At 42.7% G+C, this 12335-nt stretch overlaps 1 pseudogene; it reads right to left on the bottom strand.

Annotated features, from left to right (window-relative positions):
- Positions 1 to 3036: 3036 nt before the first annotated feature.
- LOC116456131 (aldo-keto reductase family 1 member B1-like) lies at positions 3037 to 3932 on the bottom strand (annotated as a pseudogene).
- Positions 3933 to 12335: the final 8403 nt, after the last annotated feature.

The following is a 12335-nucleotide window of genomic DNA, read 5'->3' as shown; positions in this document are numbered from 1 at the left end:
ACTCTTAACACACCAGTAATGACCAGTAATGTACCGGTAATTATACACCATTTTCAACCTATATTTCATCTGTGTATTTTTATGGGAGTTTCTTTTCTAAATTATGCTTTTGTCTGTGGGCAGTAGTTTTGAGGTTTGGGAACTAGCTGATGTACAGTTTATCTTGAAAGGCTACATATGGATCTGCAAGGGCTTTGAAATTCCATTCAGAAGCACTTGCAGGCAGGGACCATAATGCATTGCTGATTCTGGAATACAGTAAATGTAATTGTCACTCTTTGGGACCAGTCCCTTGACTTCCATGTCAGGTTGGCTCAGTGTAATATAAAATCCATTTTATCACATTTATTTTGTCTCAGATTGTCAAGCAGAGGCTGTGCAGGTTGTGGATTCTCAAGGAAAAGAAAACAGCATTTGTTTTATTAATAGAGTCGATGGTTTCTTCAAAGCAAAAATGTAGATCAGAAACAAATTATTCTTTGCCCACTGGCTGAGATTTAAAATATCTCTCCAACTGTCACAGAAAAGAACTAGACTTAATTCAATGTAAAATGCATGAAGCAGTTTCTAAAAATAAAATTGGAAGCACTTTAGTTGCTATAAACTTCATTCCAGGAAAGTGAGTTATATGAGTATTTTATATTGTTTTATGGGACTTGGAGATTAAAATGATTTTTGGTTGACATCGTGTCGGCTTCCTATTTGAATCAGTCCAGAATGAAGCTGAATAGAATTATAGGGGAAAAAATGAATGACCATTACTGGCAGCAAAACAACCAGGCTTTGCCAATAACGTTTTAAACACATATACATACACTTTACACCCCCTCCAAATTTTTTATTGGTTATGTCCACATAGACTGAAAGTTCTATACCAGTGTTTCCTCTCGAAGCTCATTCCTGATGACTCAAACTGTTTTATGGCATGGTCAGCTCCACAGTTTGGAGGAAGAGGGCAGTAATCATCTCTCTGTGACCATCATATCCCCAAACTCCCATTCAAAGTCAGCAATAGGTAGTATTACCTTCTTCCTCTGAAAAGATTAAGCTCTGATGGAAATGAAATATTTAGTGAGCCCTGAACAGGGCTTTTGCAAAAGGAAGTGCAAAAGTTAAACAATCAGTCATAGGTAGTGGAATAATAGTTCATATCTTTTTTCTTCTTGGTAATTTTTTTTTATTGTCCAGTACTTCTGTCATTTCTACTGAACCTTAATGCTAGGGCTTATTATCCCAATGAAGAAGGAACACCAAAAATCCCAGCACGAATGAAAAAATCAAATAATGGGCTCGAAAGCCTATGTTGAGTTCCAAAATAGGCTTTAGGCCTATGGCAGAGACAGATTTGAAGGAGGTTGGAGGAAGGTTTCTTAAGCTCCAGAAGGAAAAGTACATGAAGCACTCAGAACATAGTGTTTTACAATAAAGTCTAATCTCTGATTGCAAAAGAACTTGTCCCAAAATATAGAGAGATGATAAGAAGACTTGAGGGAGGGAGCTAGAGAGAATGTGGGGAGTCAACCAGCTAAAGGGAGTTAATGTGGTCTCTGTAAGAGGGTTCCACATGCTGCTCCCTCTCGGTCCAAAACCCTAGGAAAGAAGGGATGATGGAAACCTTCAGAAAGATGCAGGAAGACAAGGCAGCAGAGGACTTTGTGTCTGAATTGCTGGGAGGAAGCCGCCTTTCAGGGCACCCCATGCCAACATGGAGTAGCTGCACTAAAATGGAAAGGATGAGGCAGGTTCAAGGAGAAAGGAGATGAGACCCCACCTCATACACAGATGCCACCTTGAAGGAGCCCCTGCAAGTGATCAGGGACTTGAGTGAGCACGGAGGGAACTAAAATATCAACTTGCAGAAGAGGAAGAGAGATTCTCACGGTAGAGGCTGTGGGATGGGCAGCCACAGTCAGAGTTGAGATGGAAAAATGTTGCTGAGTTTCAGAAGCTAGAGAGCTGCCGGCCAATGCTGAGGCAGGAACTATGTGAAAGCAACAGGGGAGATGCCAAAACCCAGCAGAGCAATGGTCCTGCAGTGAGCCTGTTGTGAGAACAGGCTTTGAGTGACAGCAACAGTGAATGCCAGTGGAGAAGTAATTGCAGATCAAAGGTTTCTCTGCCAATGTCAAGGTTATGCATAAGTCCTCCAGAGCCTCTGACCATTCCCAGGGACATGGGAAGGAAAAGGAAGGTAAGGTGAAACAAAATGACTAGGTACCCCCAAAGAGACTGAGTTTAAGGTAAATGCAGTAGTTCTCAACCAAGGACAATTTTACACCTCCAGGGACATTTGATATGGTCTGGAGACATTTTGTGGTTGGCACAACTAGCAAGGGCAGGAGGCTGCTGGCATCTTGTGAGTGGAGGCCAGGGGTGCTGCTAAACATCCCAAAACATGTAGGACAACCTTCACAACAAACAATTATCCTGTCCAAAATGTGAAGAGTATTGAGGTTGAGAAACCCTGAGCCAAAGTAACTGAGTTACTACTATCAGCAGAAATGAGAATATGAGAAATGTTTTAAAAAGAAATTTACACTTTTGCACACCCAAATTCCTATAAGTGAACACATACACACACACAATAATACAAAGATGGAGGTTTGAAGAAAATGGGGGAGTGGAAGTTAAAATGGTAGTACACAGCCTAAGAAATGTCAAAAATTTTTTAAGCTCACAACAGCACTTTTTTTTTAGGCAAAGAGAAGTCTTGCTGAAAAGTTACAAGCAGTCAAAACGTGACTGTTAGTGGCACTATTTTGACCTTGTAGATTTTGCTTCTCCTTGGTCAAAAAAAGGATATGCAGGCTGCACTTTCCCCAGCTAGGCAAAAAAAAGGGCAGAGGAAACTGGAATAGACTTCTACTCTACTGACACTGCTCCTCAGACCCAACATCAAGCTAGACAAGCCCTGGCTGGTCAGTCTAGAGGTTGTTGTTCCACCACTGAGTGACACAGGCCATGCTACATTTGCAAGAAAAAAATAAGCAGGAAAAACAAGTGTAGGTCACTGGGGATGAGCAGGCATCCACCCCTTCAAAACTCTGCATGGAAGAGGTAATCCTTGTAAGAGGCACAGCTTACCAAGGCACAGACCCTCCAGTTCTTGTTGTAGCTGAATAAGATGGTAGTATCCTGGCTGCTTGGTTCAAAGTCTGTGACTCAGCAATGCATTCTGGTATCACAGACCTGGGGATCACCATCAGGTTCCTCTGCCTGGGGAACCGGATCCGAACCTGGATCGCCTGGCTATGATCGCCTTGATCTTGGGATCCTCCCGGAGGGAAGGGTCCTCAGCCTTGGCCCAGGGGCTGTGAGGAGAGCCAAGGGGACTAGAGGTAGTCACCACAATGCTTTTAGAGTGGCAATACTGGATTAACTTCTCCTGTGTGAGGCACAGGTGGCACTCCATTTGGTTAACTGCTGGCTTATACTTTAACCCAGGTTTGTTTAAGATCTTCTCAACCTGGAGATGGTTGAAGGTGGAGATGCCAGTAGCTTTCACCAGCCCTTCATCCACCAGCTCTTCATGGCCACCCGTGTGTCCACAATGTCAGTGTTACTGGGAACCACGTTGCCCAGGCTTAAAGCTGGCTGGCCAGTGAACAAGGTAGTAGTCCAGGTAGCCCCACTTAAGGTCACTGGGCATCTTCTGACAGGCCCCTTTCACCAGGCTCTTCCCATGGTACGTGCATGAGAGTTTGCTGATGATGAAGAGCTCCTCATGCTTCACCATCTGCCCCTTGAGCTTCTCCTGAATGGCCACCCCTATCTCATTCTCATTCTCGTACCTGGGCTCAGTGGATGTGGCGGTACCTGATATCAATCACCACCTTCACAGCCTTGGTCACCTGGCCTGGAGGGGACATTCAGATGCCCAGCCCCAGGATGGCCATCTTGGTGCCATTGTTGAGCACGAGGTGGCTGGCCATGGATGCAGTGCTTCCCAGACCCCTTCCCAGAAACATGCACAGAAACTTCAATATTTAAAGGTTAGGTAGGAAAAACCAGTAAAGAAAGACTTGGAAGAGGCCAGGCGCGGTGGCTTATGCCAGTAATCCCAGCACTTTGGGAGGCTGAAGCGGGCAGATCACAAGGTCAGGAGATCAAGACCATCCTGGCTAACATGGTGAAACCCCATCTTTACTAAAAGTACAAAAAAATTAGCCAGGCATGGTGGTGGGTGCCTGTAGTCCCAGCTACTCGGGAGGCTGAGGCAGGAGAATGGCGTGAACCGGGGAGGCGGAGCTTGCAGTGAGCTGAGATTGCACCACTGCACTCCAGCCTGGGCGACAGAGCAAGACTCTGTCTCAGAAAAAAAAAAAAAAAAGACTTGGAGGAGGGACAGCAAGGTACAAAAGACACCAAGAGAGTATATATTATCACAACAGCTAAGGAAAAAGGACAGAGGGGCTCAAGAAGGACAGAGTAAACTGTGTAAAATGCCCTAAGAAATCAAGATGTTAAGTTAAATGTATAGATTAGTTGAATTCTGCTTCTTGTCTATTAGGGGAGGTGGGGAGGAATGGGATCCAGAGAACACATGAAAGGATTCGCTTTAGATAGAAGAGATTCCTCCTCCATTGGAACAGGAGAGAAGAGAATAGGTGCTAATACAAGTAGGTTTATAAATTGTATTGTGATAAATTGTGAATTTCCCACTTAGGAAGCAAAAAATCATCTGCTGAAATTGAGAGGGAGAGAAGAGAAGCCAAAGAGTGTGGAAGGTTTGAAATGGCAATTACAGAGAGTGGTGGGCCAGTCAATTAAAGAAACTTGGTAGGATGCACGGGCAGCATGGAGTGCCCAGTTGAGGCTGGTGACTATGAAACTGTAGTGACAATGGGCACTTGTGTATGATAGCTCCCCAGCACTTCTCAGCTGTTTGATGCAATCACAGAGATGACAAAATAGCTAGATTAACCAACAGAGGGTTTGGTTAGGATCAGTGGTTATTTAACTGGGATTTGTGTCAGAATCACACTGGAAATTTTTTGGGAACACTCACACACCTGCATGGACTATGCCCCTGAGATTCCAGGCTCTGTAAACCTGATGGTTGGCCAGGACATTTGTGTTCTGAGGAAGTTTTCCAGTAATGTGCAGCAGCAGTTAGGAACCACTAATCAGTTCGGGTGCAACTAAAGAAGACTGACAAGGGAGTGAGCAAGAGTGATATTGGAACAATGGGCAGTAAAGTCTAAGCCAAATTCAAGAGAAAGGTAAAGACACAGCGTCTCACAGGTAGGGATAATACAGAGATCAATAGGTAGGAGATCCCATAAAGTCAAATAACAGGACCTATATAGAAAGAGTGCTTATAGCAAGTCTTAGAAAGGGCAAATTTAGGCTGGGCATGGTGGCTCATGCCTGTAATCCCTGCACTTTGGGAGGCCGAGGTGGGCAGATCACCTGAGGTCAGGAGTTTGAGACCAGCTTGGCCAACATGGTGAAACCCCGTCTCTACTAAAAATATAAAAATTAGCTCAGCATGGTGGTGGGTGCCTGTAATCCCAGCTACATGGGAGGCTGAGACAGAGGAATCCCTTGGACCTGGGAGGCGGAGGTTGCAATGAGCTGAAATTGTGCCACTGCACTCCAGCCTGGGCACAAGAACAAAACTCCATCTCAAGAAAAAAAAAAGGCAAATTTAGAAGACATTTTTATTCTTATCATAACTTTTTATGGAGAAGAAAAAAATAACCTATAATCTCCCGTAAAGCAGTGTTTTTGGGCCGGGCGTGGTGGCTCACACCTGTAATCCCAGCACTTTGGGAGGCCAAAGTGGGCGGATCACAAGGTCAGGAGATCAAGACCATCCTGGCTAACATGGTGAAACCCCGTCTCTACTAAAAAAAAAAAAAAAATTTAGCCTGAGCGTGGTGGTGTGTGCCCGTAGTCCCAGCTACTCGGGAGGCCGAGACAGGAGAATGGCCTGAACCCGGGAAGCAGAGCTTGCAGTGAGCAGAGATCACGCCACTGCACTCCAGCCTGGGCAACAGAGTGAGATTCTGTCTCAAAAAAAAAAAAAAAAAAAAAAAAAAAAAAGCAGTGTTTTCTTGTAAATGATGGCTCAGAAATGCTTGCTATTTCTTTGATACTAATTAAACACCAAAATTTCCGCAGATTGATTAGGTCATAGAATGCTGCCCATAGCGGTTGTAAGCATTTCTCCCATTATTCACAGATGTCTTGCTCACAGTGGACAAAGAATAAAAAGAGGAACACACTGTAAGTATGGAAAGAGAAAATCCATGATGAAAAAGGCTGTCCCTACACTGACAGCTGGAGCTCCTGGGGAACCTTTAATCACTTTACCTTAAGCCATGGTTTCTTGTCATCCAAACTGCAAGAGAGTAACACTAAATAAGAGACAGAGGTTGTGACATTCTTATACAATTTATACTTGGCCATTTTCCTGTAAATTTACTTTTATAATTCTCCTTATAGTAAATAAAGTTATCCCTAAAAAAGGACATTATTTTAGGATGGAGGCAATAAGAAGACTTTGAATAATGAGAGCCTTAGAAAATGAATTCGGAGAATTTTCACCTCTGGATAATAAATTATTTAGATAGATCATCTCTTTAATACCAATGAATCTTTAAAGTTGTCTGCTTCTATTTTTATTTTTTTATTTTATTTATTTATTTTTTGAGACGGAATCTCGCTCTGTCACCCAGGCACCCAGGCTGGAGTGCAGTGGCACGATCTCGGCTCACTGCAAGCTCCGCCTCCCAGGTTCACACCATTCTCCTGCCTCAGCCTCTCCGAGTAGCTGGGACTACAGGCGCCCGCCACCACGCCTGGCTAATTTTTTGTATTTTTAGTAGAGACGGGGTTTCACCGTGGTCTCGATCTCCTGATCTCGTGATCCGCCCGCCTCGGCCTCCCAAAGTGCTGGGATTACAAGCGTGAGCCACCGCACCCGGCCTTAAAGTTGTCTGCTTCTAATTTCAAGAACATTAGCTATGATCTGTGATATTGTCATCCCCCAGCAGCCCTTCTGCCCAACACTACCAACAAGGAAGATTTCTTGCGCATTGGGTTCAGTGTCTAACTCCACTGGCATAGTGGAGACTGAGCCTGTGCACTGGCCTGAGGGGCTGAACAAAGTCTGTGAAGAGAAGAGAACACCCTCTGAAAATTGGCCTCCTAGCCTGGCCTAAGGGTGACTTCACCTGTCACACTCTATGGGATTGGCCAGTGGTGAAGTAGTTGTCCCTCCTTGTAGCATTCCCTCAGGGACGAGTTTCTATATTAAAATCTAGTCGCTTCCTGAGCTTTGTTTTGTTTTGTTTTGTTTTTCCCAGGATTGGGTCCAAACTCAATGGCAGAGAAGACTCTTCAGGGTCCAGTCACTGGCTCCATCTCTAGCCCCTCTCCTATCACTTTTCTCTCTCTCTCTGAAGGCTGCACACCAGCCACACCAAGTGACAGTATTTTTGGGTGATAACATGCTCTCATGACTGTGTTTTGTACATATGGCTTATACGCAACTCCCTAAACCTCCTGGTTGGGAGACAGAGATTCTATTCCCAGCTTTGCCATCAACCATACAGGTGACCTCAGTTTCTCTGTCTATAGAATAAGGGGGTTAGAGGCTTAATCATTGCTAACTTGTGGCCTATGGTCCAAATCTGGCCCCATACAAGCTTAGACAAGCATTTTGTGTGGGTGTGTGTGTGGGTGTATCACCCTCCAGTCCAGCCTAGTCCCCCACTTTCTCTCATCTATACCCAGCACTGTTACATATTTACATCAGTTTCTGGCCCTTAAAGGTACATTAATAAGCCAACAAGAGGCCAGATGATCTCTAAGGTTTCTTCCATGTGAAATAAATTAACTCCAGAAACACAGGCTCAAGCAGATGGTAAATGTGCAAGAAATGCATAAAAGACCTCAGCGTCAGGTACTAGAGACCCTATCAAATAGTCCCGGACTGACACCAAGACCTTTATAAACAATCAGATTCCCTTGACTGATCCCATATGGCTAACGAATTTGCTTTCTTTTACCACGTGGCTTAGCAGGTATTAGCACCATCGCTCCTGGGATGGTCTGCTTTTCCACACAAAATCAAACTGATTTCTCCACAGAACACCTGTTCCTTTTGAAGCTGTAACCCGGTGACCAATAATCTTTATTTTCCTTCCTGAATAATAATTTACAAGAGAGAAAACCGAGGTCCTACTATTTCTCATTTTAACACGGACTAGTATCTGCAAGTTTCTGTTGTAACGGAGGAAATCTGGAGCCCATTTCTCTCAACCACTTGAGTTTGACAGGATCATGAACCACTGGAATTCCAGTCCGCCCCGGGGAAACATGTTGTTCAGACCTGTGATATATGCTCATCTACTCCCAACATCCATTTCCTTTGACATAAAGTATATGGCCTTTCCTCTGACCAAAGCCCACTTCTTCTTAAACTAGTTTGAACTTTTTTTGCACTAAACTGCATGCTGATCAGGTGTGGCAGAAACAAATAAATCATCCAATTTTCCCAAAGAGAAAAGGCTATGACGACTGCCAAAAGGCAGAGGGCTGGATCAGAGGGTCTCTTAAGACCCCTTCTAGCTCATCTGTTTTATAACTCTAAGTTCATTAAAAGATTGTGCCAAAACAGTGGATGCCTCATAGTAATTCATGAATAGAAATTATTACTGAAAAAGAAACGTAGGCCGAGCACGGTGGCTCGCGCCTGTAATCCCAGCACCTTGGGAGGCCAAGGCAGGTGGATCATGAGGTCAAGAGATCGATACCATCCTGGCCAACATGGTGAAACCCCATCTCTCTAAAAATACAAAAATTAGCTGGGCATGGTGGCACATGCCTGTAGTCCCAGCTACTCAGGAGGCTGAGGCAGGAGAGTCAATTGAACCCGGGAGGCAGAGCTTGCAGTGAGCTGAGATCGCACCACTGCACTCCAGCCTGGTGACAGAGCTCCGTCTCAAAAAAAAAAAAAAAGAAAAAGAGGGCCGAGCACAGTGGTTCATACCTGTAATTCTAGCACTTTGGGAGGCCAAGGTCGGGAGTTCAGGACCAGTCTGGCCAACATGGAGAAACCCCGTCTCTACTAAAAATACAAAACTTAGCCGGGCGTGGTGGTGTGTGCCTAGAATCCCAGCTACTCAGGAGGCTGAGGGAGGACAATCGCTTGAACCCGGGAGGCGGAGGTTGCAGTGAGCCAAGATCGCACCATTGTACCCCAGCCTGGGTGACAGAGCGAGACTGTCTCAGAGAAAAAAAAAAAAAAAATGGAAAGAAAAAGAGAAATGTAATTGTCTATAAATACATTAATACACCTTCCTCTCCAAAAATGAAAACAGAAAATCATTGAGGATGTTCACATGGAGACAACAAATTCTGGACATCAAAGGAAAGGTCAAAGTAACATGGGGCTAGAATATGCAGAGTGGTGCCCAGAGATTTGAGAATTATGTTCAGGTGATGATCTACAGCTCTGGAGACTCCAGACCTGAGATCCTCGGGATGATTTATGACTGCAGAGCTGTGTGCAAGAAATTTATTTGGAAGTGGAGCAAAGAAAGATGACCTAGTGTCTCAATAAGTGCTTGTAATCCTCTGAGAAATAGCTAAGTCCTTTTAAAATTTATAACAAATATATGAACATTTCGGATCTTGATTACCTCTTGGAAATGAGTACATACTGTGACTGAAAAGATAGGGTGGGAATACATGCAACCAGAATTGTGGTGGTTTTCAATTAATCGCATTCCTTTGACAATTTATCTTTTATTTCTGAAACTTATTTGGCTAGGCATTATATCAACTAAAAACTCTACAAGTTGACTATATGGTATAATCACAGAACTACATTCTAATAACTGTTCATCTGCACAGCAGTCAAAAGAGCTGCTTTGCACGTACGTGGTAAAAGAGATCAATGTGAGAAAGGGAAAGAAGAGTGAATGGGAGGAAGGAAGGGAGGGAGGAAGGCAGGAAGAAAAAAAAGTTTTTTAAGTTAAGCAAATTGTTAACTTATTCCATCTCCAAAGTTGAAAAAGATCAGACAGTTACTAAAATAAAAATTTCCCCCCAAATCTATTTTGGTTCTTCTTTTTTTAATTTTTTTCCTCTGTTACTTTGGTAAGTTGTACGTTTTGTTTCTATAATTTAGTGGTTATCCTAGAAATATAATACCATACTCACGCTTATGAAAGACTAAAGTGAATGAAAATCTTTACCATATTCTCAAATGATGCAAAGCTTAAACTGTGCTAAATTAATAAAACCTATGGAAAGAAAAGAGAGAAGGGAAGAAAATAAAGAAGGAAGAAAGGAAAGTGGGGGGAGGAGAATACAAGAATCGAGAGAGAAATTTTCTGAAAAGATGTTTTAAAGAATGGCCTTAAGAAGGCAGACATCAAAGTCCTACAGATAGGGTAGAATAAAATGGGAGCTCAAAAAGAGAAAGTGGTTTGCCCAACATCACACAGATAGGAACAGAGCCAGGACTTGAACAAAATCTAGTACCCTTTCCCATAATCTCATGCTGCATCACTAGAAACTGCTACTCACTGCGTGTGGCTTCCAAAGAAGTCCCAAAGGCAGGCTAGGCGTGGTGGCTCACACCTATAATCCCAGCACTTTGGGAGGCCGAGGCAGACAGATCACCTGAGATGGGGAGTTCGAGACCAGCCTGACCAACATGGAAAAACCCTGTCTCTACTAAAAATACAAAATTAGCTGGTCATGGTGGCGCATGCCTGTAATCCCAGCTACTTGGGAGGCTGAGGTAGGAGAATCGCTTGAACCCAGGAGGTGGAGGTTGCAGTGAGCCAAGATCTCACCATTGCACTCCAGCCTGGGCAACAAGAGCGAAACTCTATCTCAAAAACAAAACAAAACAAAAAAGAACTCCCAAAGGCTACTGCTAAAACCCCTTTGCAGGGCTTGCAAGTTTCCTGCCACCCTCACCTCCTCCCCACCCCCAAAAGAATGACAGCATTGGCAAATTGATCAAATAGATGTATTTGCAACCAAACAGAACTAAAACAGACTTTCATTCCTAAATAATAACCCTGGTGGAAAAGAGTCTACATGACTGATGGCCATTTGGAAAACTTAGTTTTTCTTTATAAATAAACATCATTAACTATTTGCATGGTACATCCAGTGCAAATCAAACATAGGTGATGCCAATGAGCCCTCTTAAAAATGCCTTTTTCTGCTTTACCCATCCTTCTCTATATAACCAGCTCCTTGGGAAATCCAAGTATGCACTGGTATGGCATAACAAGCCACACCTTGGCCTTCCACTTCATTTCTTTTTCCCTAACATGAAATGGCTGCTGTCAATTTTAACAGCTCTAAAATTTTTCTACCTGTGTTATTGCATTACAGTTGTACATTACAGTGAAATGAAAAGGAGCTTTTGAAAAATGTCTGGATGATTTTATGGATGTTGCTTCGCGAGGATTTGAACTAATTTTGTCATGGGAGAAACTGTTTTAAGGTAATATGCAAAATATGTCTGTATTTTAACTATTCAATTCAAAAAAATATTTGCAGCATGTTTGCCTTGTAGTTTGGGTATATTTTTCCATTAAATGTACACAAGGCAATAGAGTAAATTAATCCTTTGAATTTAAAAAAAATTCATTTTGTTTCAAAATTGAGCCCCCAAAAAGATTCCAGAATCTGATTTATTAGCTAAAGTTTTAAGGGATTAGATACAGTTCTACTCAAAAATCAGGGGAAAAGTACCACAGTAATGAAATCACCTTGTATGAAATAAACTATATTACATAAAACTCTACCAATGAATAAGCATCAGGAAAAACATTACACAGTCATTAGGGTCACAAGGCTGAGGGAAATAATGGCAAATTCAAATGTTTTATAGTTTGAGCTTAGTCACACTGGGATTCATGAAAAGTGCAAAGTAAAACAACTGAGCCCCCATGTCTGAAAGTCTAATAATAACTATCATAGTTGCCAATTACAAAGCACTTACTATGCTAAGTACCTTACACACATTATCCCATTTAATCTTCACAATAACTTATGAAGTGGGTAATATTTTTATTTCATTTTCATAGATGTCTAGCTAAAGCTTAGAGAGATGGTCCACAGTCACTCAGATGATAAACAGAAAAACTCCTGCGTCAAACCATGTCTGACTCCAGAATATGAATTCTTCATTATTATACAATGTGAACTTTCTACTAAAGAAATCCATTGTTCATTCATTCAAACACTTCTGTTGATCAAACAGCCAGCAGAAGTTTTAAAAAGTAATCACATTTGTTTTTTACAAAGCTTTGCAGTGGAGTAAGGAATGGATGACGTGGAGGAAGAGATTGGTA

This window comes from Hylobates moloch, unplaced genomic scaffold, assembly GCF_009828535.3.
Source record: "Hylobates moloch isolate HMO894 unplaced genomic scaffold, HMol_V3 SCAFFOLD_16, whole genome shotgun sequence".
NCBI lineage: Eukaryota > Metazoa > Chordata > Mammalia > Primates > Hylobatidae > Hylobates > Hylobates moloch.
The sequence above is the reverse complement of the archived record's forward strand: the minus strand, read 5'-3'. Positions and strand labels throughout refer to the sequence as shown.